This window comes from Trachypithecus francoisi, unplaced genomic scaffold (genome assembly GCF_009764315.1).
Source record: "Trachypithecus francoisi isolate TF-2019V2 unplaced genomic scaffold, Tfra_2.0 Lachesis_group2, whole genome shotgun sequence".
Classification (NCBI taxonomy): domain Eukaryota; kingdom Metazoa; phylum Chordata; class Mammalia; order Primates; family Cercopithecidae; genus Trachypithecus; species Trachypithecus francoisi.
This window is the reverse complement of record NW_022681465.1, coordinates 90,440,904-90,467,730: the sequence shown is the minus strand read 5'-3', so window position 1 is coordinate 90,467,730 and position 26,827 is coordinate 90,440,904. Positions and strand designations below refer to the sequence as shown.

Sequence of the window (26,827 nt, the reverse complement as noted above, 5' to 3'; positions counted from 1 at the left end):
TTGCTTTTCCTGGCATTCAGTACAGTACCTATCACAAAGTAGATCTCAATAAGTGTCTTTTAAATAAATGGAAAATGAATGAAAGAATAAGTGAAGGATATAATTTATTATTTTTATTTCTCCTCATGCTATGCAGATTTGCAAATTGAATAGCAAAACGTATCTTTGAACAGAATTTTATGGCCCAGTATCTTTAGGCAGGGCTTTTGCTGTTTTGTTCAACATGATGTCCCTATCATCTGCACAGTACTGGCATATGGGAGAAAATGTATTGAATGAATAAGTAAATATAGAGAATGATGAGATAAATAGAACGTGGATGGTTTGGAGTTCATCCTCCTGGGCTAATGACAGACATTTCTGGAAGTGCTGGGTTGCAAATAAGCCCAGACCAGAAAAGATTGTGTTTAAAGGCCCAGAATCTCAACTGATAATCATCAGGATCTCAGATTTACTTTTTTCATTCCAAGTAAATTAAACTGGAGTGATAAGAAAAAGAAAAATGGTCGTGACCATCAACCCCAGGACTAGGGACCACATTTAATAGAATTTATAATGTCCTGAACATCTCTGCTGTGTTTGAAAGGTTAAAAATTTCCTAGAGAAAACAGCTTTTGCTACTACTTGCCAAAGTACTCATAAAACGGACTGATTGCTAAGAACAGAAAACAAACCAAATCAAAATAAAATGAACCCAAAAGCAACAGAAATAAATGTGCCTTAATGTAGTTGGATGATTACCTCATCTGCTCTCCTCAGACCACCAGCCTTCAGAGTAAGGGCATATCCTTCCAAGTAAGTGCATCCTTGTCAGAGACATTTGGTGAGGTGCAACCCCTTCAATGTGTCAGTTTCCTGGGTCATTTGGGGTCTTAGGAAAATCCTCTTGTTGGTGCACTGAATTGCACATGCATTATGTAACTCATTGCAACCCAATAGCTGAACTCATGGTTTCATAGCTATTAAAATATGCCACAAACCAAACCACCTGTGAGGCGCCAACTCAGCAAGTGTGCCTTTTCAGAAAGCAGTCATAAAAGGTACAAAAAATGAGGATGAAAGAACCCTGAATAACAACCTAGAGCTCATATATTTGGAGCCATGAGGAAAAGTGTTCCATGTAAGTTGAAGGAAGATGGCAGTTAGGAGCATTGGTGTTGAAGACCACCCTCACTATGAGAAAGGGTCATATATATAATGTGGAATGAATCAGAGCTACCACTGTGGGTCCCCTGTTGGAAAAACTGCAATTTTGGATAATTATGTGCAAGCACCAGGAGAAATGCCAGATGTTAGAATCCATGTTTAATGTGAAAATTGCATTTTGTTGTTTGCAGAACCTCAATATATAGCTTTCTCTATAAAATGTGAGCATATTTCTGAAGGAAGGAAAAATGCCAGGGTTGCATTTTAACATCCTGTTACGTTTTAGTTAAATTCAAAGGAACATGACTTTTCAAAGAGAAAACTCTGTCTCTCTCTCATAAAATAGCATTAAGTGGTTCCAAACATATCTTAGGTAATAATTGAAATTGGACTCTGTGGAACAAAATTAATGATGGTTTGTTCTCAAAGGCCCATTGTCCTGTTGATTTTATCAGTTATTCTTTGTTAGTAAGGTGGTAATGTGGGCTTAAGAGCTTCCACTACTGGGAGAATCCAAAGAATGATAGATAAGTAAAATTGATGTCAAATACTGTGACTTTTTCTCTTTCATTCTTGTACTCTATCTAGTTGTCTCATCTTTTTTTCTAAATCTTAGTTGTAGCTCAAATTCCCTAGGGACAGCTTACATGCTAGCTTTATGAGGGAGGTGAGTCATGCAATCCCAAGAAAGCAAACGTGGATTTGGGGGTGAAAGGAACACCATTAGGGAAGAAGAGAAACCAAGTACAAGGTAATGCATTGCCAAGCTTGTCAGAGCTTCACAAACACACACGCACACATACACACAGACACACACACACAACTAGTTGTTAAGTTACAAGGAACATTGCCTGTGAGACTGCATCTTAGAACGTTCCACATGGAGGAGAAAGGGTGAGCAATTTTTCTGTGCATGGGTCTTTTGTCTCTCATTGGTCAAAGTTTGCTCCATGGGACCCTTGACCCTCCCAGAGTCCCTGGGGAATACAGAGCCTCTGTGCATCTCACATGTAGATGGATGGCTCCTGTCAAGTCAGAGGCCATTGCCCAGGCTATGCCTGCAAGGACAGGGAGGCGGAAAACATGAGGCAATTGCAGTGATAACCACTGCTTTACTGGGGCTGCTGTGGCATGCCTGGGAAACTGGGAAAGTGGCTTATGCCCAAGGTGTAGGGTGGGCGGAGCTGTCCTGGGGAGGCCACAAACAGGACCTAGTGTACTCTTCTACAGTATACTAGCAGAATTAGAATGAATCAGACAAGAGATTTATTAAATTAAGCTTTTGTAGTGTCCTGATGTAGTGCACTGTATTTTAATGCTGTGTCTTCTGTTGCTTGAGTTCCTAATTTGTACCAGGTGTTGTGCCAAATGCTTCAAATAAATCATCTTGGGGAATTCTCGTGACTCTATGGACTCCAATTTACAAATGAGAAAACTAAGACTTAACTTGCTCATCTTCACCAAGCTAGGAAGTGACAGAGTTAACATTTGAATCCAGGTCTAAAGCCATTGGTCTCCTATGCCATAAAATCGGCGTTCATTTTGCTACTCTTACCAGAAAATCATGAATCCTAGCTATGAATTGTAGTGAGGAGGAAAGTTATTTTCTGTTTCATGCTTATGAAAAAATCTCTACCTTTTTTATTTTGTGTGTCATGCATTTGACAATATTTTCAGAGATTTCGTGTGTGTGTAAGAGAGTGTGTGTATATGTATTGTATATTTACAGATAGAAAAAAAATTTGAGATTAATTTTTCAGTTCTCTAAGTCATAAGAGAATGGAAAAACAGAAATGAACAAGGAGAATTTTTGATCCCAATGTATTCTTTGACATACACTGATCATAATGCTAATTTTAGCAAAAGAAATAAAGAAATCCCTGGTGCAATGGGATGATTGACCTTCCTTTAGCAGAACAGTGTTGACTTGTTACCATTGTCAAATCAGACTGAACACATTCAACAGTATGATCATTTTTACTTGTGGGTTTGAACTGACAAGGACATTTCTAGTATATCATGTTGGCATCAGGTTAATAAGCTCTAAGCAAAGCTGAAAATGAATGCTACTTCCCACAATCAAGCGGAAATATTAATATTATCAACATGTCTTAAAGGCCATGAAGTCCCATGCGTATATATGTAACAGGAGCAGCAAACAAGAACTTTTCTTAAAGGCAAGACTAAACTAGTGTTATTTTTATGTATTTGTTAATTGCATGCTTCCCATTTTTAAAACTGTACCCGAAAATATACTGTAATAAAAATTACATTTGAAATATTATACCATTGAATAAGGTCCTCTGAATAGTTTTGAGATTTAATATTCTTTATTTCAATTTACATGTATACTGAATCACGTAAAAATTATTTAGGTCAGTACTTCCCCACATTTGTTCCTTCATGACATATGTTGATAACTATATTTCTATGAAAACTGTAGTAAATAAAGGATGTGGCTTGTGTTCAGTCTCCCACCCACCAGTGACAAGAGCCAAGGGAAATCAATATCTCGGCTCACCTGTAATCTCCACTCTTTGGCACACCATTGAGAAGTCTAATATGTGCAAAGAAAAGTTACTTTTACTTTCAAGGGTTATACCTTTGATTATTCCAGTGAACGGTGGGGGAGTGTACCAGGGCCATTATTACAATGTATATTATTAAACTTTTTACATTTTAACTGATTTCTCTTACAGTAAAATTAATTATATTTTAGCTCTGGGGTATACAAAATTGTACTTTAATAATATTTAGGAATTGGCAATTTTGTGGGCAAAGTTGTGGGAATTATCAGAAAAGTAAAAAATAAAGATGGGACCCCCAAAGAAGGAATGATTGTAGGTTGGAGCCATTTGCAACTAGAAACTAAGACATATATCCTTAAAAACCCTCAAATCTGTGTTCTGATGGGAAAACCCTGTGAAGTCAATGGTTCCCAGACTCTGGAATTTCAAAACAAAAAACTATGAGGGCCAACATACGATTACCAACTCTTCATTGTTTTGCAAACAAAGCTATTTTCAACAGAACACACTAACGTATACTGGAACCATGATTTCATATTAGGACATTTCTTTTCCACATTCTATATACTTTTAATACTGCAAAACAGTAAAGACAAAGGGCAGTCATCTCCCATGGGGGGCTTAGAAACCTCTCATTAATGTGTGTGTGTGTATTTTAAATTGGCCTTATTGTTATCATTTCTTTAAATTTAACCAAGGACCAGTAAAACACCCTTTTGGAATACCACATGCCCGTGCTGTTCAGGAATGATTATGATAAGGTTATTCATGAGGACATAGAGTTATTTCATATGCTCTCAAAAATGACTTGCAGTACGAAACATAGCTACTATTGGACAAAACAACAACCTGACTTTATATAATAATTTTTTAATTCACTAGTACTTGTGTTCAGTCAATAAAGTAGCTGGTACTTGGGTACTAGGCACTGGGATAAGAGTTGGGGATACAAAAGTGAAAAAGATAGTCACAGTTTCCATACTCTAGTAAGGGAAAGAAAAAGTAAACAAAATGTATGATTGAAATGCCTTAAGCACCATGAAGGCAACATACAAATTGCTGTGAGAGCATATAACCAACTCAGAAATCAGCCTTAAACTGAGACCTGAAAAGGACTGCCCGTGTGCCTTTTGTATATTTAAGGCATCTTTTATATATTTTTAAAAGGCACTATCGCTGAGCAGATAGATACCAAAGGGCCACCTTTTAGCTGGATGAATTAGAAAAGGGCACCCCTTCCTCAGGCTGAAACAGCCCTGCCTGCTGAGGGCATAGTTAGGTGAATGGATCATCACTAATGAATGGTTTTAAAGAAGGGAATCACATGATCAAATTTGCATTGAACTTTACTCAGTGGTTTGGAGTATTTAAATATGATTAATCCCTTTCTTTCTATTCGCTTGAATGAGGCAGAAAGGCTATTCAGGAATTTAAAGTTGATTAAGGTATTGATTGGGTACAAAATTTTTACTAGGTAGGTAAGGGCAGGACGATTCCATTAGAAACAAGAAATTTTTCTCCAGTGCTCCAGGAAGAATTGATTGGTTCAGGGCTAAATCAGCAAGATGAATACCCTTTTTTGATTCACACACCCTTTTGACATCTGGGTTTCCCTGAATCATATGCAATGTAGGACTAACGCAGACCACTCTAGTTTCACTTACGAAATTTGGGTTAGCCAACTCAAACAATCATGGCTGTAATTTGCTTCTGAGTGAAAATACTATTATTATTTTATATTATGTTATCAATTCCTGCAAAGGAGAAAACATTTTTATTTTGATAAATTTTGTAATTTAATGAAATTAACTCAATTTTGTAGTAACATAGTATACAGTGAAAATGTGCTTTACGAGATGCTATGGCTTGTCTCTCAAATGGACAATGAGGCTTTCCGAAACCTTTGTGCCTTTAAGTTTAAGGAATTGATTTGGCGTCTTATCTCAGTGTACACAAAGCTTAGTTATCACCTAGGAAATATTGGATGCTTGTCTCAGGGAGAAGAGACAATTTTTAAGACCACAATTAGATTTTGTAGCTATTTGACATTCAATTGTAATCAGATACTCAGTGAAACATGCATTCATAATGCAGGCCAGTGATCATATATTTGGCTCAGTTTTTCACTAGAAAAATTCTTTAAAGAAATATTGTCCTTCCAATTTTAGTGGTACTGAGGAACAGCTCTGGTTATAAGGGGGGAAAATACTATATGTCCTTTGTTCAATCTTATTAATCTTTACTAATTTTATGATTCCATTTATTTTTTAAAAATCATTAATAAAATTATCCTTGATTGAGTTTCTCCTATGTGCTAGGCATTGTGATAGGACTTTAGTAAACATAATCTTTAACCCTTTCAATAACTCTGCAAGGTAGGGGTCATATTTTATAGCTAAGGAAACTGAGGCTCAGAGAAGTTATGTCTTGAACTTATGTAGTAGCAAGTGGTTAAGCCAGGTTTCCAACACAGGTTTGTCTGACTCTAAAACCAGCATCTTTTAACTCCGCCCCATCTCTTCGCCATTCATGACCAGAATGTGATGCACATCTACCAAAAAGAGAGTAGCAAAAGGTGATTTATAAAAGCAGTTATAGTCCTCAGAAGAGAAGGCAAAAACTATTGGGGGCAGGGAAAAAGTAACTATGAAGATCGTATTTATGTAATCAAATATTAACTCAATGGCTTGAATTAGGTAGCAAATAAAATATATTAGCAAGCAATGTTACAAACCATGGTGAGAGCTATGTAGTAGATGAAGCAGAATGATGGCTGGGCTCAGGGAGCTCATATATTTGGAACCCAGATAAATCTTTGCTTCTTCTTCCCAGAGCTCATCATCACTTTTTAAAAACACATCTTCGCTGGGCTCAGTGGCTTACGTCTGTAATCGCAGCACTTTGGGAGGCAAGGCAGGAGGATTACTTGAGCCCAGGAGTTTGAGACCAGCCTGGGCAACATAGGAAGATGCTATCTCTACAAAAAATAACAAAGAACAAAACCATCTGAATTTCATACATTCCAACATATATTATTTTGTTCCATTCTACTTAATAACCTTTACACTAGTTGTGAAACTCACTGAAAACAAAGGAGAAAATCATTATAATTCATCTAAACTTTCCTGAAATATCACTTTAATCAAGAAATTAAGAAATATTGCTCAGATTTAAAAGAAAATGGAAACTCCCTTGGCAAATGGGTTTGAGATTCAGTCAGTAGGTTTTGAATAATCAGGAGCAGTGTCGTAGTAGGAAAAGCATACCATTTAGAGAGAGACAGCTTTAATTTGTCAGTCCTGCCTCTTAATATGTGGGTGACCTTGAGTAAAGCATGAAGCAGCCTTTGGGCATCAGTTTCCTCACTTAAAGGCAGAAGGGTTGAACCAGGTGTAAGCTGCTGTCCTTCCATGTTATGACTCTAAATAGCTCTAGATGGAACTATGTTGCACATTTCCTATGTTATTAAACAGCTTCTCTCCGGAACAGTTGCTCCTCATCTCCTAATAAGCTTACTGTGGGTCACTCAGCAATCTTCAAGAGAAACAATCATTATTTGGTTGGTGGATACCAAGACAATTCTGATGTGTTTGTGTCAAAGATTGGGCAGATGAAATCTAACTAGACATATATCATTCCATCATCATGCTAAATGACCTTGACTCTAAACATCTTAATTTGAACTGTAGACATTTCCCAAATGCTTTAGGGTAGATTTGGACCATAATACACTCCACTGTAAATGGAAAAAGCTTCATCATTGCCATAATAATTACCCCCAAACTGCTAGGTAGGAATGCATACTGGGTTTAGTATGTAGTGACTCCCTTGAAAATTCAGCTTTTGAGATCAGACTTCTTAACAAGTAATGAGTATTTAGAGTGAAATGTTTAATTCTTAGTGATACTGTTTTCCTATTCTGCTATTATTATTCAGCTATGATTATTTTCCTTCTCCTCCCAACCTTCTATTTTTTTTCTTTATTAAAAAAAGGAGGAGGGGTGCATGCTGCAGTCTGGGGTGACTATGGGTTTCACGTGGGGACCTGGGCTCTGGTTCTCATCCAGAGAGTGAGCTAGGAGCAACTTACACAAGAGGCTCTTAGCCACTGTGTCGGGGAAATCGCCTTATATCAAAAACTGAATCATTTTAGTAAAACCTGAAGAAGAATCAGAAGCAGCATCGACTAGTCTCTAACCTTGGTTGAGGGACCACACACACACACACACACACACACACACACACACGGCTCTGAAAGCTCAGACACGGAGGACACGCTGTGATCCACTTAGCCCTCTCTTCTCCTTCAGGGGGTCCTTGCAGGACAGAACACTAAGGAACAAAGTCTTAACTGGCAAGCTGCCGGCAGAAGGAGGCTGTCTGGTGGATTGCAGCGCCGGTTAGGAACGGGGCAGTCCTTTGCGTTTCAGAAATCCGGTCCACATTTTGCTGAGAGCCCAGGAACTGTGAATAAGAGGAGCCTCTGAGGACTGGTTTCTGATGTCGCACTAGGCATGATAAGAATGCCATTGACGTCAGCAGAGTCATCATCAGGGAGAATGGCACCCCAGCTCTTGAAACCACACCAAGCAATTGCAGTGCTTTCGAAAATTAAAAGCCGGTGCTGGAGTGTGGGGGGTGGGGGGGTGCGGTGGGTGGGGAGGGAAAGAAGCAAAGAGGGAAGTCGTGGCTCCAGCTGAACTCTTCTTTCTTCTATGCGTTTCCTGTATTTTAAAAAGGCAGGCTCACGGTGCTCCTGTGCGCACGCACACACAACTGCTGCCGTGGGCTCATTAACCTAAATCGAGGGAGGTGGGGGAAGAAGAAAGAAAGAGAGAAAGAAGGAAAGAATTTAATTCTATTAACATTTCTGCATGCAGATAAAACAAACTGTGCCACCCAGGTGCTGGACAGAGGCCCTGAGCCACATAAGCCTCTGAGAATGAAATTGCTGAGCTAAAACTGATATGCTTTAAATGTGTGTTGATGAAGAGATTACAAGGGAGGAATTAAACACTTCAAAGGAGCTACTACAAAGCAACAATCACCCTTCCCCCATCCCTCACACATGCACATTACTGTGGACGCTTGCATGTTTGTGTGTCAGCCTGAGAAAATGGCAAAGTTGGTTTAGGAAGGGAACATTGCAGGCATTTTGTGATTTCAGCTTTCACAGGCAGCTGCAAGAACATCACCTCCAGCTATAATTCAAAGGTTACCTGGACTGGAAAATGTCTTGGAGGTTAGGAAGTCTTTTAATTCTTTAGTGTAAATTGTCTCTGCTTTAAAATTCCGCAATTGATCAAATCCTTTCATTCTCTTTCCCACTCCCAATTGTTCCACTCTCACTCTCCACCAACCGCCAGGAATATGACAACAACATAGAATAGACTTGATGATATCAGCTGTATAACACGCTTTATTTTACGGCATGGATGGGCAGCTTTCCAAATCTATAAAAATCTTTTGCTGATCTGATTTTAATATCCATATTCTTCAGTTATACTAGAAAGAATGAATTCTGAGATGTGGAAATGTTAGCTGGGAAACAAAAGGACATATGCACATAAAGCAAAATCTGGCAGGAAATGTGGATTTAATAAATTGAATTATGTGAAACTCCTGTTTCAAACGGACTGATACTAGAGAAGCAGCCCTCGAGAGTTATGCACAGTAATGATTCTTCTGTTTCTTTTTGAAAAGGAAGAAGCGCTGAACAGCATTCCTTTCAGATACACAAAGATAGCTAAAGTACAAGCTTCTCCTGTTTCCTATTTGTTCTTTAAAAAATTGTAAAAATTGTATTAAATGTGCTTCTTGTGATAGAGTCAATAAAGGGAGAAGGAGTTAGCCAAGCACCTTTATTGTGTACTCTTAACCTGTCTTGCTTAATGTAATAATGGAAAGAAAGATGGCTATTTGTCTTGCAGGAATTTGGATTTATCCTCTGAAAGGATACAGGTAAATTTGTAACTTGGCTCATATTGGCTATTTTTTGTTCTGCTTTGCTTTCATTTTTGGTTTTTCTGAGGTTTATAAAAGGAACCCTTCTTTCCTTTCTTCCTTTTTTCCTTCCTTCCTTCTTCCCTTCCTTTTTTCCTTTCTTCCTTGCTTTCTCTCTCTCTCTCCCTTTTCTGCTTTTTTTTTTTTTTTTTTTTTATAATTGTACTCAAAAGAATAAAGGATTCTGAAAATCAGTTCCAAGATCCAATAAGGGCCTAGATGGTATATCGCAGGATCAGAGCCCCTTGCTCTCAAATTTATGAATGTGAGGATGTATTATTGTATTTGGGAGATCAATAAGCAGAGCCAGAGGCTTCACACAAGGCTCCTTGCACCCCCTCATCCACCCCACGAGGTTAAAAAGCGCTGACTTTGACTTTGACACTGTCAGTGCAATACAGAACAACTGTTTCAATTCCCTTCACTGTTTCTGCTATGTGCCTTGATTAGATGTTTTCTGACCTGTCTCCCTAAGTTGTTCCTGTCATTTCTGTCTGTTATTCCCTCCCCCATCACTTCCTGCCCAACCCTCCCTATGATTCAAATTGCTCTCTGTCCAGATCATTTCCAACAATGAAAAATGAAGAAAGACTTTCTGCCTTCTTCCCACCTACACATTCCTTTTGTCCCCCAAGATATCCCTTCCTCTCACCTGGAACATTCCCAGGCCTTAGTTGATTGATCATACCCTGATTATATTTAGGTGCCCTTTGCACCAGGCACCCTAGCGGAAGCCCAGAAAGCCCCAAGAGTCTGGATGTGTTTTGGAGAGCAGGCTCAGGTTCACTGCACTCTAATTTGCAGCAGGAAGTGCTAGGAAGCCCGATGAGGGATGGGAATTAGCAAATAAGGTTGGCAGTCAATTGACAGAGGAAGCTTAAGGAAGAGGATCATTTAGAAAAGGAAAAATAATTTAATCCTTTTCAGGTATGTTAATTTCTTTCATGGACCAAATTACCATGGACCTGGAATATTTGAGACTTTTCCCTGAGGTCTGGCTGCACTTCATAGGGAAGAAGCAAGGATAAGTGCAGTGAATTTGATTATGGACACCAGTCTAACTCTAACTTAATGAGCCATGGAAACAAAATAGCTCAATCTCCTCTAACTGCTGTAATCCAACACGAGGAGCATTGAGAGCACTGTGGTTTTGGTTACACAAATTTGTAGTACAGGCCTTGCCTCAGCATTTGAACATTTCAGCAAGAGATCTGAACTTGCTTGGTTCTTCACGTAGCAGGTATAAGTCTTTTGGAATTAATTTGAAAAAAAAAAAGAAAGAAATGTACCCGGAAAGCAAGAGATCTTAAATGTATCCACAACCTAGAACAAACAAACATTAACATTTGCCATAATTATCGTGGATGTTTTTAATAAAAACATACAGATAGATAGATAATTTTGGATATTGCATTTCCCCACGATCACCGCCAGCCTTATTTTTCTTCCATCCTCTCCAAAACAACCTCTGCCATAAATTTAGGAAATAGTCATCCTTTTCACATTTTCATCTTTTTACTATATATGTCCGTATTCACGAACAAATATGTTGTAATTATAAAAAGTCATCAGTATCTTTTAGCTTATTTATTTATTTATTTATTTATTTTTTTGAGACGGGGTCTTGCTCTGTCGCCCGGGCTGGAGTGCAGTGACCGGATCTCAGCTCACTGCAAGCTCCGCCTCCCGGGTTTACGCCATTCTCCTGCCTCAGCCTCCCGAGTAGCTGGGACTACAGGCGCCCGCCACCTCGCCCGGCTAGTTTTTTGTATTTTTTAGTAGAGATGGGGTTTCACCGTGTTAGCCAGGCTGGTCTCCATCTCCTGACCTCGTGATCCGCCCGTCTCGGCCTCCCAAAGTGCTGGGATTACAGGCTTGAGCCACCGCGCCCGGCCTAGCTTATTTTTTTTTTTTAATCCAACATTACGTTTGTTGAATTATTTTACTCTTGTCCCAGTGCACCCTGTAATTCCCATGAATCGACAGGTAGTGATAGATCAGCAGTAGTAAAGTAACTGATATGGGCAGGTTAATAGAATGACCCTTTCAAGAAGGGATCTCAAAGAGGGAGGCTAGGTAAACTACAAAATTATCAGGGCAAAATGCAGGGAGGTAGAAGTGAAAGCAGCTTAGAGTCAGCCTGGGCTAAGGTAAATGAGAAGTGGAGCTGCAGCTAGAGGAGCAGGAGAGTATGGTCTACTTGAGTAGAAATCAAGCTTGCTGGTAAGCAGTTTAGGACAAGCTCCTGGTTTTACAGCAAGTCTTTTTATGTGATCTTGACCAAACCACTGCACTTGATTGCTCCTTTCTACTCCTTGATCCTCATGTGTCAAATAAAACCCCAGAATTGCAGAGCCAAAATGCAAATAAATAGAACTCCTCACTCAACCTCCCTCAGTTTATAAGTAAGGAAATGAAGACCTAGTAAAACATTATGACTTATAGATACCTGTCAGGGCAGAACCAGAAGCTGGACTTGGGCTAGGAAAAGTTGTTCCCCGTTGATTACATTTTCCAAAGGTTATACCTTTTCCACAGTTTCTGAGGTAACATGTTGATTGACTTGACAGTTGTAGAAATACTAGGAAGTGGTGTAAAGCCAAGACCATGTTTACTAAACAGTGCTGCTCTTTTTTTTACATCACACAGATGAGAAAGTTGGTGCTCAGGAAATTTAAGCAACTTGCCCAGAGTCACGTAGCTTAGAAGTGTTAGAGCCAAGATTTGGACCCCAGTGTTTCTCACTTTCACAGACTTGCTTTTAAACACTGCATTATGCCATGCTGCCTCAGTGTAAGCTCCTTCCAAAACAAGTCACTTCCAGTCTCTGACATGTAAGCCCAGAAGTTTTCAGATTTACAATGACATACTTATTTTCTATCTGTTAAGTCTTAGAGGTCAGGGTGTCTGCAATAGAGTAGAGCTTTAGAAATGAGGATAAAACATTTGGTTTGATGTTAGTATTAAGAACTCCAATGTCAAAGGCAGGAAACTTGGTAATTAATGTTTTAAATGGACTGGAGAGGTCACAGGTATTGAAATCAATATTTTGATGGCAAGATAACAATGTAGGAGCAAAGAATTGGAGGTGTTTAACAAAATTATGAATTAAGTGGATGTGTAAACAGCAGATTATGAAAGGAAAACAAAGATTACCTGGAAAGAGTTTTGTGTTTTAGTCAACTGAATTACCAGAATGGGCAGAAAAAGAAAGTATCAAAAAGGGTGTGCTGATAGAAAATTAAATAAAGGAGAAGATGCCATGGAAATGTTTTTAGTGCAAATACACTATTGCTCATGGCTGAAGACAGAAGGAAGACTATGTGTGACTTCCAGATGAAGTTCAGGCATAGAGGCAAGGCTAAATAAGCACATAGACCCGAGAATTCTCGTTGATAGATCTTTGGAAATTCTGTATAAATGTGATCAGTTCAACCATGCCTTAGCTACTGGATCAAAGGAAACATCTACCAACTTTGGGAGATGGGAATCTGGAAAATTTGACAGACTGAGAAAACCAAAACCAAAGTGGGGGGGAAAAAAAACAGAATGAAGAATGCCATTTTAAAAATCCTAAGGGGCTGAGTCTGATGTTACAAGACTCTTTGACTTCATTCTCAATTCTAATATTTAAGTTAAGTGATTACGAACATAGAATTTTTTTCAAAACCTGTTTCTAAATGAAGGCTTCCCATACATTGAAGTTAAAAGTGGTCTTGACAGAAGAACTTCTTAATAGGTAAGGGGTTTTACTTTGGAATGTTGAAAATGTTTGGAACTAGATAGAGGTGGTGGTTGCACAACATTGTAAATGTGCTAAATGCCACTGAATTCTTGACTTTACAATTTTTAAGTTTATGTGATATGAATTTCACTTCAATAAATTATTTCTGTCGATGCATAATTATTGTATATATTTATGGGGTACATGTGATGTTGTTACATGCACAATATATATAATGATGGAATCAGGGTATTTACAGTATCTATCACCTCAAGTATATATCATGCCTATGTGTAGGGAACATTTCAAGTCCTCTCTTCTAGCTATTTTGAAATATACAATACCTGTTAACTCTAGTCACCTAATCTGCTATGGAACATGAGAGCTTATTCTATCTGTGTTTGCACCCATTATTCAACCTCTCTTCATCCTCTCCCCTCCCACCTACACACTCTTCTCGGTTTCTGGTATCTATCATTTTACACTTTACCTTCATGAGTTCAAGTTTTTCAGCCTCTGCATATGTGAGAACATGTGATATTTATCTTTCTGTGCCCAGTTAATTTCATGTAACATAATGACCTCCAGTTCCATCCATGTTGCTGTAAATGACATGATTTTATTCTTTTCTATGGCTGAATCATATTCCATTGTGTACAGCACATTTTCTTTCTTCCTTTCTTTTTTTTTTTTTTTTTTTTTTTTTTTTTTTGAGATGGAGTCTTGCTCTGCCACCCAGGCTGGAGTGCAATGGCACCATCTCAGCTCACTGAAACCTCCGCCTCCCAGATTCAAGGAGTTCTTCTGCCTCAGCCTCCCAAGTAGCTGGTTCTACAGGCGAGTGCCACCATGCCCAGATAATTTTTGCATTTTCAGCAGAGATGGGGTTTCACCATATTGGCCAGGCTGGTCTCAACCTCCTGACCACGTGACCCACCCATCTCAGCCTCCAAAAGTGCTGGGATTACAGGCATAAGCCACCGCACCCAACCATATACAACATTTTCTTTATCCATTCATCTGTTGAGGGACACTTAGGTTGATACTCCATCTTTGCTATTGTGAATAGTGGTGCAATAAACTTGGGGATGTAGGTATCTCTTTGATACACCAATTTCTTTTCCTTTGGATAAATACCCGGTAGTGAGATTGCTGGACATTGTGGTTAGTTCTAGTTTTAGTTTTTTGAGAAATCTCCCTGCTGTTTTTCACAGTGGCTGTACTAATTTACATTCCCACTGGTGATATGTAAGAGCTCCCTTTTCTCTGCATCCTGGGCAACATCTGTTATTTTATTTTTTGCATTTTTAATAATAGCCCTCTAACTGGGTAAGATATCTCATTGTGGTATCAATTTGCATTTCCTTGATTATTAGTGATGTTGAGCAGTTTTTCACATTGGACATTTGTATGTCTTCTTTTGAGAAATGCCTATTTATATCCTTTGTCCACTTTTAATGGGATTGTGTGCTTTTTTACTGTTGAGACGTTTGAGTTCTTAATATATTCTGAATATTATTCCCTTGTCAGAGGAATAGTTTGCAAATATTTTCTCCCATTTAATAGTTTGTCTCTTCACTCTCTTGATTGTTTGCTTTGCTGTGCTGTACAGAAGCTTTTTAGTTCAATATAGCCCCATTTATCTATTTTTGGTTGCATTGCCTGTGTTTTTGAAGTTTTAGCCATAAAATCTTTGTCTAGACCAATGTCCTGAAGTGTTGCTTCTGTGTTTTCTTCTAGCAGTTTTATGTTTAAGCCTTTAATCCATCTTGAGTTGATTTTTGTATGGTGAGAGATAGAGGTCTACTTTCGTTCTTCTGCTTATGGGTATCCAGTTTTTCCAGCATCATTTATTGAAGAGATATCCTTTCCCTAATGTATATTCTTGGTGCCTTTATAGAAAATCAAATGTATGCATCATTATGCTCTCTGTCTACTCTAAATCTAAAAGTCTACTCTGTAAAATGGTGGATTTGTTTCCAGGCTTTCTGTATTATTCCATTGGTCTATGTGTCTGTTTTTCTACCATGTTGTTTTTGTTACTATAGTGTTGTAATATATCTTGAAGTCAGGTAGTGTGATACATCCAGCTTTGTTCTTTTGCTCAGGATTGCTTTGGTTAGTTGTGCTTTTTTTTGGTTCCATACAAATTTTAACTTTTTTTAAATTTCTGTGAAAAATGACATTGGTTTTGATAGCGATTGCATTTAATCTGTAGATTGCTTTGGGCAGTACAATTTTTTTTTTTAAGAGAAAAGGAGAAAGAATTGGGCACTGAGTACATCAGAGTAGATGTTTATCAATTTCTTAAAAAATGGTCTTGGCTACCATAAACTGTGATGTTCTTGAGAGCTTACATTATGTCTTGTTGATAATGAAATTGTTGATACTCGAAGTGCCTGGCACATAGTCCTGATTCATATGTATTTAATCAATGAATGAATGGATGATTCTGACCTCCTCTTAGTGAAGTGCATGTCATGGGGCTACCACTTGACTATATGTTGTGGGAGAGATCAAAGAAAGGTAGGACACAACCTTGAACAAAATCAAAGTTACCTTCAGCTTGTTTATAAGAAGTGTTCTGGTGGAGAAACAATGAATCATTTCAGATTTTTGAGTGTTGCTGGTTTGATTTCAATTTGCATTTTTAACCATCAGTCTCTGTGGAACTTTAGTTTACAGGCAGGACTTTTGATGGAGCTTGGTGGCTCACACCTGTAATCCTGGTGCTTTGGGAGGCTAATGTAGAAGGATCACTTAAGACCAGGAGTTTGAGACCAGCCTGGGGAACAGGCTCTACTAAAATTAAAACAAATTATCCAGGCAGAGTAGTGCATGCCTTCAATCCCAACTACTTGGGAGGCTGAGACTGGAGGATTCCTTGAGCCCAGGAGTTTGAGGTTACAACGAGCCATGATCCCACCACTGCACACTGGCCTATGTGGCAGACCCCATTTCAAAAAGCAAGGACACACAGAAAAAGCAGAATTCTAATTTGTTCTGCTCTTGTCTCTAGCACTTCATGTCCATTTCTCTGAATATGAACAGTGGGAAAGGTAGTGGAACTGAAATGGATCATAGAATGTTTCCTCTACTGATAATTTTTACTCCATTTGTAGTGTGACTGAAGAGCTAATGTCAAGATGTACAGCAGGGCTCAATGATTGAAAAATAGTGTTACTGAAATAAAAGTCACCATATTGTAAACTTTCTTTAAGATAGTCTTTTATTATTTTCTTTGTCATATTAGCGCCACTGGAAAAACACAAGTATACGTAGGGTAGAAAATGTAATGACAATTTGGTGTTTTATAAACAATAATAAATCAGCTTTCATGAAATTAGACTATGTCTTCTGCTCTGGTGTTAGAACTTACTTTTGCCTGAGCTCACTAAATAATTATTTCAATTTCCCAGATAAATGTACTTCTGTGCACAGAGGCCATATGCTGGTGGCACCTATATAATATATAGAGAGCATAACTTTCCTCTTCTCTCTCAGGATTTAAAATTAGGATTTTTATAAAATGCATTTTATTCTTATTTTGTTTCTCCATCATTAGAAAGATTCCTGGATCTATAAACCAAAAATAATAGTACTACTACTAATAATAAGATTTTGGCCATTTAAAGAGAAACTTACTTTCGTGAATATGGTCACACCAGCTATCTTTTGAACCTTAAAGGAGGCAGGAACAACATTTGAATTAAGAATTTTGGAGTATTACAACCTCATTTGGTTCTCAGAAGTTTTTTTTTAAATTTCATCTTCTCCACACCAGTTTATACAATTCTCTCCTGCTTCACTTTACTTTTATATCTTTTCTCAGAAAAGGTTTAAATTTTATCCTTCCCACCCCAGTTTATACAATTCTCTCGTGCCTTACTTTACTTTTATGTTTTTTCTTCCATTCTTTCTTGTTTCGCTCATTCACTCTCCCAAGGCCTAAGTTTTATTTGTGTGGTATTAAGCAGAGACCAACAGAACAACTGTGAAGACTTCTTGGGGATAAACCAGGTTTCACCCGAATTGTGGTGCATCTGCCACTGGTGCTGAAGCAGGGCAGAAGGGGGACAGAGGCATACCGGCAAGCACAGACACCTAAACGCAAAGAGAGCAGAACAACGTCAGGGATACTCTCTCAGTGCCTGGGAAGAAAGCAATGCTTGAAGTGCTCATGGAGTTGTAAATAAGCTCTCTCCTCTTTGAAATTTGTGTTCGATGGTTGCTGTATAGTTACAACAGTGTCATAAAGTACATAAGGCCTATTTTTTTGAGTAATCAATGTTGTGGAATCGTGCCAGAGCAGACCTACATTATATAAATTGTTTGAATTGCTGTATTCACTATGAATAAATATTTATTGGAGTACCTTCTATATGCTGGGGACCGCAGCCTTGTGATACACAGGTGGAAAAGATAACACTTAAGCAGCTTACTGTATAGCAGAGAGGTGGATAAATCAATAGACAATTGAAATACAATGTGTTTAAAGGACTGTTAAAGTCACAGGGTCACTCAGTGGCAGGAGGGATTCAGTCAGCCTGGGCCAGCCATGGCAGGTAAGTGGCCTTTGGAAAGTTACCAAGGTAAGAAATACCAGATATGTTCAAGGAACAATTCCAAGGTTCAATAAGGCCAGAAGTTAAAGGGCAATGTGAACCCTAGAAAGGCAGAAAGATCTGCTTTTTTTTTTTTTTTTTTTTTGAGACAGAGTTTCGCTCTGTCGCCCAGGCTGGAGTGCAGTGGCTCCATCTTGGCTCACTGCGAGCTCCGCCCCCCGGGTTCACACCATTCTCCTGCCTCAGCCTCCCGAGTAGCTGGTACTAGAGGCGCCCGCCACCTCGCTTGGCTAGTTTTTTGTATTTTTAGTAGAGACAAGGTTTCACCATGTTAACCAGGGTGGTCTCGATCTCCTGACCTCGTGATCCACCCATCTCGGCCTCCCAAAGTGCTGGGATGACAGGCGTGAGACACGGCGCCCGGCCAGGATCTTCTTTTTACCACAGACTGTGCTGGGCACCATGAAGGATACAAAATAGCTAGCTGTCATGGAACTTACAGTTTAATGTGTGAATATGGATCCATGTCCATGTTGGAATTTAACTCCATGAGAGGTCATGGATTACTTAGTCCTGGAAGCATTTGAATTTATACTGGAAAGCTATAGTGGAGAGTTGACAAAATATTTTAAATGTAGTAAGAATAATTTGACAATCTGTTGTGTGGTATGCTAGCAGACCAGTTCTTCTCCTTCCTCTTCTCACCACCCCACCACCCCTTGCAAAATAAAAAAAAAAAAAAAAAAAGTAAAATACCTGATCTGCAGTGTCTGTCTATGGCCATGGTGCAAATACTCCTCACATGGCTGGTTTCAAGCTATCACTGGTTCCAGAGTTCTTTGCAGAATTCTTGAATGTTTAACACTTGACAAGATCCAGTTCCAGCATATTCCTGCAACAGCGATTCTGCAGTTCTCAATGTCAAATAATAGAACCAAAAAGTCATATAAATACTGCAAAGAAGAAGAGATAGTTGAGAGGCAGCTTAGTCAGGAAATGCTCCAGGGGGGAAGTCAGGCTTGAGTTGGAACTTATAGATAAGAAATTTAAATAACAAGGAATGAACACTCCCACCGTGATGCACAAATATTGAATCATGTGTGTGACCAGTGTGGCAGTCTGTAGTGGAGGGTCCAGGTGAAATTTAGGCCATGAAAGCCTTGATCTGTCAAACTAATACATTTTGTTACAGTAAAGTTAGTAGACAGCCATTAATGGTTTTTAAACACAGATGGTCATAGCAATGTTTTGACAAAAGCAATTTTTAAGGAAGATTTTGTTTTTATAAAAAGTTGAATAATTGATAGCAGCGAGACCCCATAGAATAGAATAAGAGAGCTGCCTCATATACGTGAGAGTAATTCAATTCAGCAGCAATCTTGGAAATTTGTAACGTCTGTGGTGAGAAATTGTATCCTGGAGTGTTGGGTAAAGCCACTGTGAGGCCAAAGAAATTAGTGGCTAAACGTAGAGAAATTAAGATGAAGAAATTGGCACATGGAGCCACTGTGTACTATAAAGTATTTTTATTGGTATTTAGTCTTGCTGTTATTGTTGCTAATGAGTGTATTGAATAATTACCAGCTGTTGTTAGTTACTTGAAATTAGGTGCCTAAAGCAACCTCTCATCTTGCAGAAAGTTGTCTTTCTTGAAACTTTTTAAAAACTTGTTTGAAACATGAAGACTTGGAATGGGACGTCTATCATAGCAGCACATCTGAAATCCTTCTCATTCCTGCTGTCATTTCTGTCCTTTCCCAGTCCACTTTGTCACCACCCCCACCATTCATTGTTCCGCCTGCAATCCAGCTTTCCAGTCACTCTCCCTACCTCTTGCCTGGCTGCGGCGTCATCATTTAAACAGCTCTGGGTTGGTATCTCCTTTCACCAGAATTCCTGCAGCCGTGGAGTACGTGCAGAGCATCTTCCTTTTGACCCTCTTAAAATACTGAGGGGTGTTTCCGACACACATTGCTTTGTAATTCAATAATAGGGCAGTTGTGGGTTCTTTTTATTGCAGTTATGCTGATTTTTAAAAGCACTCTGAGTGAAAAAGAAAAGGTAGTAAAATATACATGTACCTCGATGCTCATTGATCACATTTGCACATGTTCTTGCCAAATGTTATTTTCAAAACCTGTCTCTGCAGGTCTGAGCTGTGAAAGTTTGGGAAATTAGGGTCAGAAGGCAAAAAAAAATTGTTTGTATCATCATCATACAATATAAATTACATGCAGCATATACATAGAAAACAATCCAAGGGATCAGCTTCCTGTAAATCATTCCTTCTTGTTTACTCTGATTATATAATGGGGAATTGTATGCTTTATGCCATTTTAACTTCTTGACTATATATGCTCAAAAAAAGTACATATATAGCTCAGTACTATATATGCTGAAAACAGGTTGCTAATGAATTTGGACAAAGATTCCCATTTTATTTCCTGCATTTTTATACATTTTTCGGCTGTATATTGTATTTATTATATGTATTTATTAGTTAGGACTATATCAAGCACTAATTCATCAACTGAGATAAGAAATGTGTTTTCCATTAATAATTATAAATCTTCCAGAAGATTGTGGGATTTACATTGTTGGGGATCTAAACAGAACCAAAATCATTGCAAAGTTATTTTAAAACTATTATTAATTATTTATGTAATCATAGATTATGGCTTGCAGAAGACTGATGAAATTGTTCAACAAACCATGTAGGTTTTGTGGAAGAGCAGTAAACTTTGATAAGTAAGCTCAGAGTGGAACATTAACCTTTTCTCTATATGCACATTATGTGTTGATAAGCATGATATATATTATACCTCAATTATTAATAGCAGTATACATCCCAACTGTTAAGAATTCAGCCTGCAATGCTCATAGTGTCCCCTTTCTTCTAGAACATAGATCAGCATCAGGAAGGAAGCAAAAGAGGTCTCTGAGCACTCAAAATAGATGTTCACAGTGTTCACTCACTAAAGATAATGCAGGTCATTAGCCAGAGAAATGTAGCTCATATTTTAGTGATGATGCATACAGGCTTGGTCATGTGATTCTAAACCTTCTATAATTGGATGAAGCAAATTAGGAAAGACTGGGTAGGAGATTGCAGGGAAAGTCGCAACTGATATTAGCCAAGTGTCAGCTGATGGCCTAAAAACAACAACAAAAAAAGAAAATCTACAAAATCATTAGGAAACCACAGATGTAGCTATTTGGGGCCTTTTTGAAAGGGGCAATAAGCTCAAACCATCTTTGGAAACACTGAGAGCATCCTCTCTGGACAACTGAGTATAATTTTTGGTGTTCAAATTGATGACCCCAAATAATCAAAAGATACAAAATTAAATTTTGCTCAATCTGTGTTGCTCTTCTATATTATGCTAAGATTTCTGTTTAATGCGCTTAAAAGTAAGACTACCTCCAAATTTAATCCCCATCCCCTTCAATGCCTCCTCCTGGACATTGCTCCATCTATCACCCCTTCTTCCTCTTTCTTTGACCTACTCTTTGGTGGCTGCATCTCCTTCAAAACTGGTTGAAGTTCCTAAGGAAAAAATTCCCTTCCTCTTTGATCCTGTATCTTCCATCAGTTATTACCACATATCTCTACTGATTTTCTCACCCAAACTTCTAGAAAGTTTACACTTATCATTTTCATTTTCTTTCCCCCCTACTTATTCCTCCACCCCCTGGAAGTCAGCTTGCAGCCCCACCACTCTGTTGCAACTACTGCTGTAGTTCCTCTGATCTCCCAATTGCCAAACCAAGTAGATATTTTTCAGTTCATTTCTCATCAAGCTTCTCTAAGTCAATTGCCAGTCTATCCTCCTCGAAAACCTTTCCCTCTTTACTTGAGGTTATACACTCTTTCTTTCCTTTCCCCCCAACCCTTCCTTTGACCTGGGGTTCCCAGGATCCCATTTTCAGTCCCTGCTTTCCTCACTTTGCGTGTCTTCCAAGACTGACTTGTGCATTCTTATTTTAATTACCACCTGTTTGCTGAAAGCCCCTAAATTTATATAGAAATCCATCTTAACCTCTTCTACAAAGCTTGGAGCCCCAATATTTATTGGAAATTCCCAACTGAGTATCCCATGGGTTTATCAAATTCTTCACATCCAAAATTAAATTTAGCTTTTCCTCTACATTTGTGCCTCCTTATATATCTCAGTTGGTGACACTACCCAGTTATCATGTTCAGAAAATAAAATAAAAATATGTCATAAAAGCATCAAAACGCTATAAATTTATCCATGTAAGGATTGCCACCATTAGTATATACTTTAAATCCTCCCAAATGTTTGTATACTTATATATACATTTGTATATATAAGTATATATAATATACAATATATGTATATATATACTTATGTATATTTATATGCATATATATGTATATTATATATACTTATGTATATTTAAAGGGATCATAATATTTGGTGACTTACTGCTGTAACACATTTTTCCCATTTAACAAAAAAACAATTTTCTGCATCAAAGTATAGTTCAAAATTATTTTTGTAGTTGCTTACGTTCTAACAGTTATTTAACCGATAATGTTAAACATTTACATCATCTTTGCAACTTTATTTCTCTTGTTGCTTTTTTCATAAGAAAGAAATGGCTAGTGAAAATGACCCCAAAAAGGGCATATAATATCAATGATAAAAATGAGCTCTTGGAAAGGGAGGAGAGAATTTTCTGGTGTATGGTAGTAGCAGTAACAATGGCCTAGTTACATTCAATATCTCAATATGTAATGCCATTTATAGACAGCTTACTGTGTGCCATGCTCTTTAAGGACTTTGTATAATCCTCACCATAAATCTGTGAGATTGGATACATTATTGTTTTTATTTCATTAGGAAAGGCTGGGTAGGAGATTGCCGGGAAAGTTTATTTCATAGTTGTGGAAACTGAGGCCCGGAGGAGTGAAATACTAGGCCAGGGTCACACAAGTAATAAGAAACAGAGCCAGGAGTCCAACTTTGGCCATCTGTTTCCAAGATTGGTCACCTAACACAATGCTAATCTGCCTTTTGTTGTACCCTAGGACATCCTTTCTACCAGAATGTACCACTTAGCTTTATGTTTCTTAGAACAAAAGGAATAACTAATATCGTTAGTTAGCTAAGTTGTCAGAACTTTTGATGGATAGTGTGTAGAGAAACAAAAAAGACACAGTTTCTAAGAGGTAGTAATGAATGTTTCATTCATGTCAGTGATTATTTTGGGTTGTTGATATGTTTTTGATCATAGAGTAGGCAAAAACCATACCATCAATGTAATAATGGAATCCTTAGTTTAGGTTTAACATGATTTTTGAAGAAGAATCAATGTGCAAGTGTTGATATATTTACAGAATTATGGTTCAGAAATGTGAATTATTCAAGTATGCTCATATCAGAATCTAACTTTTTAAGAAAGGAATAATAGAATATAGGAGGTCCCCTACCATCGATTCCACTTCTGTACCTCTATTTTATTATTCATATTCAGCTTGCTAGCAAAGATGCCTTGTATCTGTTGTGTCACTGGGTATAATGTCTGGCATTTGCAGGTGTGCATGCAAGGAAGGAAAGAAAGAAGTGAGGGAAGGTGAAAGGAAGAGAACAAGGAGGGAAGAAGGGAAGGGTAGACACTTTGGGAGGCCGAGGCGGTTGGATCACCTGAGGTCGGGAGTTCGAGACCAGCCTGACCAACATGGAAAAACCCTGTCACTACTAAAAATACAAAAATTAGCCATGCGTGGTGGTGCATACCTGTAATCCCAGCTACTTGGGAGGCTGAGGCAGGAGAATCGCTTAAACCTGGGAGGCGGAGGCTTCAGTGAGCCGAGATCGCGCCGTTGCACTCCAGCCTGGGCAACAAGAGTGAAACTCTGTCTCAAAAAAAAAAGAAAAGAAAAAGAAAAAAGGAAGGGAAGGGTAAAAAGAAGGGAGGAAGGAAGGGAGGGAAGGTTGAATTATAGATTTCCCCAACTGCCTCCCACACAATTTGCTCTAACCATAGCTTCTTCATCTCAGTTGCTCAGGCCAAAGCTTGAGAATATCCCTGTGTCTACTCTTTTTAGAACATCTCGTATCTAATACATTAGAACTCCTGAAGCCTCTGTTCTCAAAATATACCCAGAGCCCAGCGTCCTTGTCACTATCTCCATCGTTACTATCTTATTGCAAGTCACTCTCTTCTCTGGCTTAGATGGTTGCAGTGGCTGTCTAATAGGAGACCCTGCATCTCCTCTTGCTGCATTACAGTCATTCAAAAGACAGCAGTCAGTGCAGATCATGTCATTCCTCTGCTCATAACCTTGCAATGGCTCCCATTTCCCTCAGAGTTAAAAGTGAGTATTGCGGCCCACAACATCTAGCCCAATTTGACCCCTGTTTCATCTCTGGTCTTCTTTTTTACTCTTCTTTCTCTTACTCACTCAGCTCCAGCCCATTAGCCTCCTTACTGCTTCAAGCACTTCAGTCACACTTCCATCTGAAGACCTTGGTGTTGCACGAAGTGCTCTTTCCCCCAATATCTTAGGGCTAATTCCATTGCTTTAAGTCTTTGCTTGTGTTTCATCTTCTCGATTAGGCCATCCATGACCATCCCATTTTTTAACTGCATCCCACATTAATACCATTTTCAATGTCTGCTCTATTGTGTGTGTGTGTGCTTGTTTGTTTCATACCATGTCTGTCCTTCTAACACATAATTTACTATATCTATTATTTATTATCTCCCTCCTGTACTAGACTGTGAGCTACCATGGGGAAGGATCTTCACCTATTTTGTTCACTGATACAGATATATGTACACAACAGTGCCTCAGCCATCCTAGGTTGCTCAATACATTCTTGAATAAATGAATTATCAATTTACTCAGTTTCTGTTACACAGATGATTTGGCTTCTTTGATTTCCCATTAAAAGCCTTGTTTTCGGGATTGTAAACTAGTTCAACCACTATGGAAAACAGTATGGCAATTCCTCAAGGATCTAGAACTAGATGTACCATATGACCCAGCCATCCCACTACTGGGTATATACCCAAAGGATTATAAATTATTCTACTACAAAGACACATGCACACGTATGTTTATTGCGGCACTATTCACAATAGCAAAGACTTGGAATCAACCCAAATGTCCATCTGTGACAGACTGGATTAAGAAAATGTGGCACATATACACCATGGAATACTATGCAGCCATAAAAAGGGATGAGTTTGCGTCCTTTGTAGGGACATGGATGCAGCTGGAAACCATCGTTCTTAGCAAACTATCACAAGAAGAGAAAACCAAACACCGCATGTTCTCACTCATAGGTGGGAACTGAACAATGACATCACTTGGACTCGGGAAGGGGAACATCATACACTGGGGCCTATCATGGGGAGGGGGGAGGAGGGAGGGATTGCATTGGGGAGTTATACATGATATAAATGATGAATTGATGGGTGCTGACGAGTTGATGGGTGCAGCACACCAACATGGCACAAGTATACATATGTAACAAACCTGCACGTTATGCACATGTACCCTAGAACTTGAAGTATAATTTAAAATAAAATAAAATAAAATAAAATAAAATAAAATATACCCCTGACCCTGGGAAAAAAAAAAAAAAAAAGCCTTGTTTTCATTGCCAAATAATTGAGAGTTTCACTTAGAAGATCAGGAACATCAAGGACATCAAGCTCTGTGGTCTTGGAAAGCTGTGGCTTTGATCTCTGCCTCATTCCCCTTGAGATTTATAATACAAAAATGTAGTGGAGAACACATTCAAACATCCCACACTTCGTAAGTTTCTTACAAGAAAGAAAGGATGGGCCGGGTGCGGTGGCTCAAGCCTGTAATCCCAGCACTTTGGGAGGCCAAGACGGGCGGATCACGAGGTCAGGAGATCGAGACCATCCTGGCTAACATGGTGAAACCCCGTCTCTACTAAAAAAACACAAAAATCTAGCCGGGCGAGGTGGCGGGCACCTGTAGTCCCAGCTACTGCGGAGGCTGAGGCAGGAGAATGGTGTAAACCCGGGAGGCGGAGCTTGCAGTGAGCTGAGATCCGGCCACTGCACTCCAGCCCGGGCAACAGAGTGAGACTCCGTCTCAAAAAAAAAAAAAAAAAAAAAAGAAAGAAAGGATGGCTTTTTTTTTTTTTTTTTTCTCAAAACAATGTCTTAGTTATAAATTGAATTTGTATAAATGGCCAGTTGTATATTAGGGCAGTTGCACAATAGGAAGCATCCAGGAAACAATCATAACCTCAAGAGCCTATTTGAAAGTGGGATCCTAAATAGCTTTCTATGATCTCCCCAGAAAACTATAGAGTTTCCCCAGAGAATAAGCCAGCATTTTGCTGACCATTCTGCAATTCCAGGATCATGCTTGCATAGTCATAGCTTGGAAGGAGGCAAATAGAAAGTCTGCAGGGACTATCCCCAGTGAGACTACAGAAAAGCCAGAATAAGAAAAGGCGAGATTTGGGGTAGAGAACTGAGCCACTTCTCACTAGTTTGCATGAAGCATTGAATATCCCATGGGAGAAAACATTAACGTTCTATGAGACACCAAGAAAGGTGTATAGATTATCAAAGCATACAGATAGAGGTCATTTGTTCCCTCTCTCCCTTTAAAGAAAAGTAACTTTGCAAGCCACAGTTTAGATACAAATGGACTTTTTGACACTGACAGGAGCAATGTCATAAATTGGTTAAAGGTTCCAGTCTAGAATCAGGCTGCCCTGAATCCCAACCCTGCCATTTACTAGCTGTGAAACCTTATGCTTCCTAACCTCAGTTTCCTTTTCTTTTCTTTTTTTTTTTTCTTTTCTTTTCTTTTTATTTTTGTGACTGGGTCTGGCTCT

At 38.7% G+C, this 26,827-nt stretch overlaps 1 protein-coding gene and 1 long non-coding RNA gene across 19 annotated transcripts in view; one reads left to right on the top strand and one right to left on the bottom strand.

The window, feature by feature from the left end:
• Window positions 1-18,973, bottom strand: part of LOC117065162 — a 32,541-nt gene extending 13,568 nt beyond the window's left edge. For 4 of the 8 annotated variants that reach the window (XR_004429844.1, XR_004429842.1, XR_004429840.1 and 1 more), the window contains exon 1: window positions 18,723-18,973. This is a non-coding gene — a long non-coding RNA (uncharacterized LOC117065162). Of the gene's footprint in view, window positions 1-6,408; window positions 6,652-17,170; window positions 17,506-18,722 lie in introns of those variants that run through there. The other 4 variants (XR_004429838.1, XR_004429843.1, XR_004429841.1 and 1 more) reach the window with 2 other exon arrangements.
• PDE4D (phosphodiesterase 4D) overlaps window positions 1-26,827 on the top strand; it is a 1,626,844-nt gene that overhangs the window by 1,462,766 nt on the left and 137,251 nt on the right. The window lies entirely within an intron of this gene.